Below are 9,166 nucleotides of genomic sequence, written 5' to 3'. Positions count from 1 at the left end.
CACTACGGCGTCTCTCATAATGATATGCTGGTTTTGGTACGTTAAACCCCACAGATCATCAACCCACTCTGTATCACGTCCTGATTTCATGGAAGAGGTGGCCTTACCGAGCTTGTCGCTCTATTTCAGAGCAAGACGAACCCACCAACGCCGCTGGCGTCGACGTTTTTTTGTGCTCTTCGTGCATTACAAACAGCGTCTTGCCAGCAAAGTGACAAGTACAGCTTCTTCTTGCTACCTGAGTTGCCCCGCCGCGGTGGTCTAGTGGCTAAGGTACTCGGCTGCCGACCCGCAGGGCGCGGGTTCGAATCCAAGCTGTGGCGGCTGCATTTCCGATGGAGGCGGAAATGTTGTAGGCCCGTGTGCTCAGATTTGGGTGCACGTTAAAGAACCCCAGGTGGTCTAAATTTCCGGAGCCCTCCACTACGGCGTCTCTCATAACCATATAGTGGACGTTAAACCCCACATATCAATCAATCAATTGCTACCTCAGTACGATAAATATTGAAGTCTACATGACCGGATAACGTAGGGGCGTTTGCGAGCTGCAAACACAAGCGGGTGACAGCGTATCCATCCCGCGTCCTACGTGCCATGGTAGATGGTATATTGGGTGGCGCCGTGCGCTTCCAGTGCGAACGACACTGTGTTTGACAGGAGAATTCCGCTCGCTTTAGAAAACGGATTTTTCAGTGTGAACGAGGCGTAACACTTCTTTCCCATTAAGGGCGGTAACAGCGCACAAACTCACGTGACGAAGAGAAGGCACGCAAACAAGCGCTCACAATATATCAGCAACGAGCCCAACTGTCAGTCTTTTTTCTTTCCCAGCAATTTTGTTATTGTCTGCGGAGATAACAGCCCACGAAAAATGCACTTCATCGCAACGACTGTAAGCTTCAAAATGTAGTAAGGTTGTAAAGTTCCACGTAGGCACGATTGTTGTAGCATCGAACTGCCAACAAGGGAGATCAGAATGCGCAACTTGAATTTCACGGTTACGAAACGTGCTGCTAGGCCCCTTACAAATTAGGCCTATCGCGCTCCCACGATATCTTTCGAATCTCGCTAGAGGCCATATTCATCGAGCAGAGTCGACACTAGTTGTTTGAGATGCATGGATTGACTGTGCTCTAAACGCACGAAGAAAGACACAAAGACGCAGAGTGCTCGTCATTCGTTCCCTTGTGTAGTCAAATTTCTTCAAGCATTTAAACCACAGTTTAATTTTCAGATTTGAGATTTGGTTTATTTCACCATAATCGATACATAATAATATATACAGTTCGAACCAAGGTCGAATAGAAAAGAGTAAAATTATCATACAAGATGAGGATAGCAGGGTAAAAGCTGCAATATCTGCAGCTTGACAAGCCCCGCCACCCCGACACAATGGTAGCAACGTGCGGTACAGAGAGAGGTTTACTTAAGGCAAAACATTTCAACTCGCATTGCAAAAATTGCTACGAACACTCAAGAAAATTTTTTTATTGAAAGCTAAACATTTAATGCAACCATACTTAAAATAGAATTTTTAGGCATTACACGTAGAGTATCGCTTGTTAATTTGAACTTATTTAGTACAGTTATGCTATGTATTTATCGAGCTCAAAGAAAAAAAATCAATGCACATCCACGCAGTGAATGATGATGAGTGGGGCGAAACGCCCATATGTCCATCCGTCCGTCCCTCCGTCTGCCCATCCGTCCATCTGTCTGTCTGTGTGCCTGTCTGTCTGCCTGTCCATCCGTCTGTCTGTCTGTCTGTCTGTCTGTCTGTCTGTCTGTCTGTCTGTCTGTCTGTCTGTCTGTCTGTCTGTCTGTCTGTCTGTCTGACGGACTCAGTCCATGCATCCGTCCATCCATCCGTCCATCTAGAGAACACTCCAAGTACCGCCATCTCGCATCTTTTATTCATATATTATACATCATTTACAAGTACCGCCATCCAGCGGACATTCTAAGGACTACAAAACAGGAGTTGGCTACTACGACTACGACACAGGGCATTCAACCCACGCTGTAAGGAACTTCGCCCCTAAAGAACAAAGCGGGGGAGGGGGGGTCCCTGATTCGCTGCGTAGTGGCTAATCATGCAGAAAGGGAAAATAAGCCTGCAATAACTTTTCATGGGTTTTATGTTTATGTTTATCCATGAGTCCAATCTATCCATCCATTCATCCTTCTACCCATCGGTCCATCTGTCTGTTCGTCTATCTATCTATCTATCTATCTATCTATCTATCTATCTATCTATCTATCTATCTATCTATCTATCTATCTATCTATCTATCTATCTATCTATCTATCTATCTATCTATCTATCTATCTATCTATCTACTTAGTTACGTGAATCAGCGTGATTCCTTGTCCGACATGGCATCTGGTGCGAAGGAGTTTCAAGCCCTGGCCTCCCTGTGAGGCACAATGCTCAATGGCCACGCAGAGGGTCCGTTTTTAAATGCCATCCGATTCTTAAATTAGTTTTTTATATATTTTCAGTTTTTCTCAATTATAGCAATCGCGGTTATGAGCACCTGCGGCGTCTGCGGAAAAATACGCCACTATGATCGACTGTTGTTGTGATCTCATATGAGTAAATAAAATAGAGGAGGCACTGATAAAAGCTTTCGTTGTGAAAGTTCTTCACACCCTCCGCTAGGGCGCCTCATTGTTGTTTCTCATGTGATATTCACACAGGGAACGAATCCACCAATCGTAGCAAGGAGAGCCCACCACGTGACAATCTACGTGATGACGACGTCTTTAGACGATGAGGCCCCACAGTAGTGAATTGACTGATTAAAACTCCACGGCAGCTCGAAGAGCTGCCGTGGAGTTTGTTACGCAAGAATCCCCTAGTAGATGGGCCATTTTCTGTGACTCTAAGGCAGCCCTTCAATGCGTGCGAAGTCTACGACGTGGAAACTACCACCAGATGGTGTATCGTATTAATGAAATTTGTCATCGCGCTGCTGATCAAGGACACGACATTATTTTACAATGGTTGCCGGGCCATTGTGGCATCAGTGGTAACCACCTCGCCGACGACGCTGCCCGATGTGCCCACGATGGAGCGCCCACACTGTTAATACCCTTGTCAAGAGTAGACGCAGCTAGAGAACTTCGTCACATCGCGCATAATGCCACGCTTGCGCACTGGAATTCTTCACCTAACTCCAATAAATGCCCTAAGAATCTGAAGTCATTACTTCAGAAACAACTGCCATCCAAGATTTCTTGACGTGACGCTAAAATGCTGTGCCGGCTGTGGACTGGGGTAGCGTTTACTAAGTCATTCAGCCATCGCATTGGCATGGCGGATTCATCCATGTGTGAAAGCTGCAACTGTATAGAGACTATTGAACATCTCTTGTGCCACTGTGCCCAATTTGATGAAGATCGCCGGACTCTCCAGTGTGCCTTGAATAGACTCGATGACCGGCCATTTAATGAAGCAAAGATCTTAGGAGCCTGGTCGCGCAGCACATCAGCACAGAAAGCCACACGAGCCCTCCTGAGATACTTGTCAACAACTTCATTGAGGGACCGCCTGTGAAACTCGGCATTGTGTGTGTGATGTGACATGTGTCTATCCTTCTCTCTCTCTTTTACTCCCCTCTTCCCCTCCCCATGTGTAGGGTAGCAAACTGGACGCATAGTCTAGTTAACCTCCCTACCTTTCCTACATTCCTTCTCTCTCTCTCTCTTTATTAAGGTCCTGCGGGACGCGCTAAAGCGCGAAGTGGTCAACTCCCATGTCACGTCGGGGCCGCCAAGCCAGCCCTGTCAGCCGCTTCACGGGCCTGCTGGACAACCTAAAGCTGGTCGGCCAGGAGCGCGTTTCGGATGGCCGCCTCCCACCTGGTCATGAAAGAATCTTGAGGGCACCCCCAGAGCATGTGCGCCAACGTGGACTTCTTCCTCATTCGGGGCACGTGTCTTCCGGATAGTTCTCAGGGTGTGTTGCATCTAGTGTAGAAAGACTCGGCTATGTCTCCGTCTGTAGCAATGTAAGCGTGAGTGCCTGAGGCTGATTTAGTTTCGAGAGAAGAGGACGGGTATTTTTCTACTCCAGGTAACTGGGGTTTCGTGATCTCATTTCAGGTACTTGACGCCCCCCGGCCTTCCATCCAGAGAGAGCCTCGTCTTCATCGATCCCGGTGCCGGCGTGGTAGCGTGAGCCGTCTCAGTAGGGAGTTATAGAATAGCGTTAATTAGCAGACGTTGCGGGCGTAGCGGACGCCAATGAGGTTTGTAGGGTCGCCCATTATGTGCCCGACATGTGTGGAGAACCACATTAGCGAACGCTGTTCCATCCAGTCGGGTACGACACTTTGAGTTGGCGCAAAGGTTGTTCGGAGATTGCACCGCACTCGTAGGCTCTTATTGCCGATTTCGCGTCACTGTGTGTGGCCTCATTGTTCGTATCAATCAGTGCCAATGTGGTAATCACCTGCCCGGCTATGGCTGGGTCGTAGAGATGCACATTTTGTGAGCCGCCTCTTGTCATCTACGGCAGACACGGAAAAGAAGCGCCTCCATGGTACACTCTCAGTGAGGTGCCGGATAACGATCGAATGTTTTATGGGCGGCGTGGTCCTACGTATAAGCCACCGCATTGTGGTGGTCCTTCTTAATTCTCCACAGGGAGGGCGTGCTGTTTTTCAAGAGCTAAACTGTACCCTGTCTTTTATAACCGCCTCGATTTCGCAAGGTTGAAAATTCCTAGAAGTTCTGACTTGATGTCCAAAGCGAATTTCATCAGTGCAAGCCTGCAGTGGTGATTAATAAGCAATTTCGAAGCTGTGTCACCGAAAAATGTAGCATAAAGACCTGTATGGTTTATCGCTGGTTATTTCAGCCTCCTCCCCTCCCTCTTTCATTTAAGGGTGAAGCTCCTAATGCCGTAAGTCTCTTCCTTCTAGCTCGTACGTGACCGCTTAGTTCGATGGCTTACTCAGCAGCTGCGGACGGACGGAAGGACACATAGACAAACCGACAAACAGACAGACAGACAAACGGACAGATAGACGGACAGACGGACGGATGGACGGACAGACAGACAGATGTATGCACAGAAAGACAGACAGACGAAGGACGGATGTACAGACGAACAGTCAGTCAGTCAGTCAGTCAGTCAGTCAGTCAGTCAGTCAGTCAGTCAGTCAGTCAGTCAGTCAGTCAGTCAGTCAGTCAGTCAGTCAGACAGACAGACAGACAGACAGACAGACAGACAGACAGACAGACAGACAGACAGACAGACAGACAGACAGACAGACAATGGATGGATGATTCATGGTTTATCGATAAAATCCTCCGAAGCTTCGCCTCACTCATCATCCTTCACTCCGTGGATATACTATTTAAAAAAATAATTGTCATTAAATTTCTCGAAAGCTGCCTATCCGTTTAGTAAAGCTTCTACGCATCACCACGTGAGCATACCTCCTATGTGCCAAAACTGTCTCTTGATAAGAATTAGCGATGGCTCATTTGTAGTTAGATTTCGTATGAAAAATAAAAGTGATATTGAAATGGTTGTTAAATGTATGCATTTACCCTGCCGAGTGACACTGAAGCGAGCATTACGCAACAGAAATCGCTGGAAAATTGAGTAGCATAGCAATCCACGAAGTAGGGGGTGATGTAATAGTACCGCGTTTCTCTTCCCATGAGCACAGACGAGTCACACGAAAAAGCGTTGCTTTAGAGATGGCCCTAATTGAAAACCGTATCGATCGATCAGACTTAAAGAAAAAGTGCCAGCTGTAACGCTTCACTTCTTATGCATTTCATTGTTTTCGATATGCATAGCATTCATACAGAGAGAGAAACGCAGACACAGAAGGAAGAACATCGTTGCTGTTGTATACAGCGACACGCGAGGCTCGCAAAAGTTCATTAAGCTGATAGGTATTCTGAGAAATATATACCCGATCCTTCACTTGCGCTTCTTTTTTTATGCAAAACAGGGCCGGCAATACGTGCCTTGGGTTTGCAAGAAAAATTTGAATATCATTATCACGAGCCGTCCCTCGTGAGTGCGTGCCTACGAGCGTGCCATCCGTGTAAGACGGGTAGCACCAAAGCTTCGCTGGCCTTTCTTTTCAATAGCCCTCCCCCTTACCACACCACCCCTACATTTTTACGGGTGAAGCTTTTTATAGCGGCACCCTTTCGTCCCTCGTAGCCGTTGTAGTAGTGTGTAACAAGTATAACGTTTTGACCTCCAAGGTGGTGCCGGTGAAAGATTTCTTCTGTGCGGTGTTGAACAATATAAAAAAGCAACCCTTTCTTGTCAATAGTGCTCAATGTACATGTCAATGGCTGCTAATGGGGAGGGAGAGAAAGGAGCATTCGGCTTTTAGTTAACGCGCACGTTGCGATCCACTTTAGCAGCCATTGGCATGTACATTGAGCACTACCTGACAAGAAAGGGTTGCTACGTTATACTCGCTTGGCGTAACCTCCTTAGATTTAGAAAGGTTTAGCGAGCGTTGAGCCGCAGTGCCATGAATACAGATAACTAGTATATACCATGAACTCGAGGTGGTTAAAGGTGGGAAGTAGACCCAAAGCGCAAGCCGTAAGAAACTGTGCGTGTGCCACCTCTCGTTTAGTCCTTGGAATGTCCGCTGGATGGTGGTGCTTCTATATGGGGAATATATGATGAAAAGATGCGAGATGGTGGTACTTGGAGTGTTGAATAGATGGACGAACGAACACACATACAGATGCATGAACAAACGCAGGGACGGACGCACGAACAGACGCACGCACGGACGGGCGGATGGACGCGTGTACGGTCACACAGACGGACGCATGAACGGACGGAAGCAAGAACGAATGAACGGACGAATGCTTCGCCCCACTCTCCATCATTCACCCCGCGGATATGCTGCCAATTTTTTTCACCTCCGCAGCGCCGCAGCTGGAGAAACAACACTTTTGTGAGTAATTATATGCCAACCCCTTAGAAAGGCTGCGAACAGAGAGTTAAAGAGAAAAAAAAATGGCAGCATAGCCACGGCGGGAACCATATAAAGTGAGGCGAAGCATCCGTCCATCCATTGGTTCTTCCTTCCGTCCGTCCATGCGTCCATCTGTGTGACCGTCCGTGCGTGCCTGTTCGTGCATCCGCACGTCCATCTGTGCGTCCGTCCCTGCTTTCGTTCATGCATTCGCTCCTGCCTCCATCCATGCGTCCATCCGTCGGTACAGCCATCCGTGAGTCCGTCCTGCATCTGTCTGTGTGTCCATTCGTCCATCTATTCAACACTCCAAGTACCACCATCTCGCATCTTTTCATCATATATTCCGCATATGCACCGCCATCCAGCGGACATTCCAAGGACTAAACGAGAGGTGGCACACGCACACTTTCTTATGGCTTGCGCTTCGTGTCTACTTCCCATCTTTAACCACCTCGAGTTCATGGTATATACTAGTTCACTGTATTCATGACACTGCGGCCCAACGCTCGCTAAACCTTTCGAAAACCAGGGAGGTTACGCCAAGCGAGTATGACGTAGCAAACTTTTTCAGTCAGATAGTGCTCAATGTACATGCCAATGGCTGCTAATGGGAAATGAGAGGCGGAGAATTCGGCTTTTACTTTCTTACGGCTTGCGCTTCGTGTCTACTTCCCAACTTTAACCACCTCGAGTTCATGGTATATACAAGTTCCCTGTATTCATGGCACTACGGCGCAACGCTCGCTAAAGCTTTCTAAAACCAAGGAGGTTATGCCCAGCGAGTATTACGTAGCAACACTTTTTTGTCAGATAGTGCTCAATGTACATGCCATTGGCTGCTAAGGGGGAATGAGAGACAGGAGAATTCTGCTTTTAGTTAACGCGCGCGCTGCGAATTTCTTATTGTTCAACAACGCACAGAAGAAATCTCTCACCGGCACCACCTTGGAGGTCAAAATGTAAAACTGGTTGCACACTACGACTACAACTATGACCATAGAGAAAGAAGAAGAAGGAGGGGACACTCCGCGAAACCTGGCCTTAGGAAGTGCGTCACGACTACGTAACGAACTAGTGCTCTCACCAAACGTCAGAGAGCGCAAGCGCAAAAATAAAAACAGTTATAATCAATGCAACAGAATTGTTTCTACAAAATAATAATTATACGCCCAAATTTGGTATGTTATTTATACATAAAAACAATTTATTCAACACACCTTACGCGATTATTTTTCTTCAGCCGTACTGTCATAAACACCATCCACCCAGCAACAAGCCCATGCATGACTTACAGCGAGAAGCTTTCGTCGCTTTCGTCAACGTCAGCTGCGTCGGCGTTTTCGTGCGTGAGATAACAGGTGAGGCACGTTTTCAAGTGAAGCTTGTTGAATGACATGTTGTTGGTCTTGTTGGGTCATTTTTTCAGAAAACGGTTACACCTGGGTGAATAAGACACCATGCAACAAACATAGAAAGATGCACACACACACGTTGCGCTTCGTGTGTGCGAGTTTGTTTCTTACGTGGCGTCTCATTCACGCAGTTGTAACCTTTTTCTGAAGCTTGTAAGGACTGGGAGGTTCGCTAAAAAGAAAGTTTGTGGCTCTATGCGGCGGCTAAGGGAACATTGTGCAACGTATGCAGTATAGCAAAGGCGGCACGGCGTCAAGCCGAGGCGACGCGTGCTGCGTCTGCCACGGACGCGAGCGTCTGTGCGCTGAGCATAGCTGGGCAGCTAGGTCATAGGCTCGGTGGCTCGGTGCAAAATATTGAGAAGCGTTCGCTGGGCCTCGCTTGCTTCACGACGCGTTTCCCGAAGGCTCGGAACACGAATAATTCTTGGTGTGCCGGAGGCAAATCTGGACTAGCCAAGTGGCCATCATCCCAAAAGGAACAGGCCAACCTGGAAACATCGTTTTTCATCTCTGAGGAGAGGCAACTCAAGGTTTCCGAGTTCTTCGGATTTGACAGCTCTGGAACTTTGACAGTGCTGACACTACGTGGGCCTCGCAATCTTCGTGACGTCATCGAACTGTGTAAAAGAACGAAGCGCATCAGATACCATCGCATTTGTTCAGCGGTGGTGGTGGCGGGCGGACGCTCGGGAGACTGATTTCTTCTATCTTGCAGGAAACCACACGGACCTCCCACGCTTCGTGCAGACCCCGAGCTGTCCCAAAAGGAACAGG

At 47.8% G+C, this 9,166-nt stretch overlaps 1 long non-coding RNA gene across 1 annotated transcript; it reads left to right on the top strand.

The window, feature by feature from the left end:
• The first annotated feature begins 8,923 nt into the window (after positions 1–8,923).
• On the top strand, positions 8,924–9,166 carry LOC142765362 (uncharacterized). Its single transcript, XR_012884208.1, has 2 exons — positions 8,924–9,013; positions 9,108–9,166. It is a non-coding gene; the product is annotated as an uncharacterized LOC142765362 (long non-coding RNA).

Source organism: Rhipicephalus microplus, chromosome 6 (genome assembly GCF_043290135.1).
Source record: "Rhipicephalus microplus isolate Deutch F79 chromosome 6, USDA_Rmic, whole genome shotgun sequence".
Classification (NCBI taxonomy): Eukaryota; Metazoa; Arthropoda; class Arachnida; order Ixodida; family Ixodidae; genus Rhipicephalus; species Rhipicephalus microplus.
Note: the sequence above shows the minus strand (reverse complement) of the source record. Positions and strands in the feature narration are given on the sequence as shown.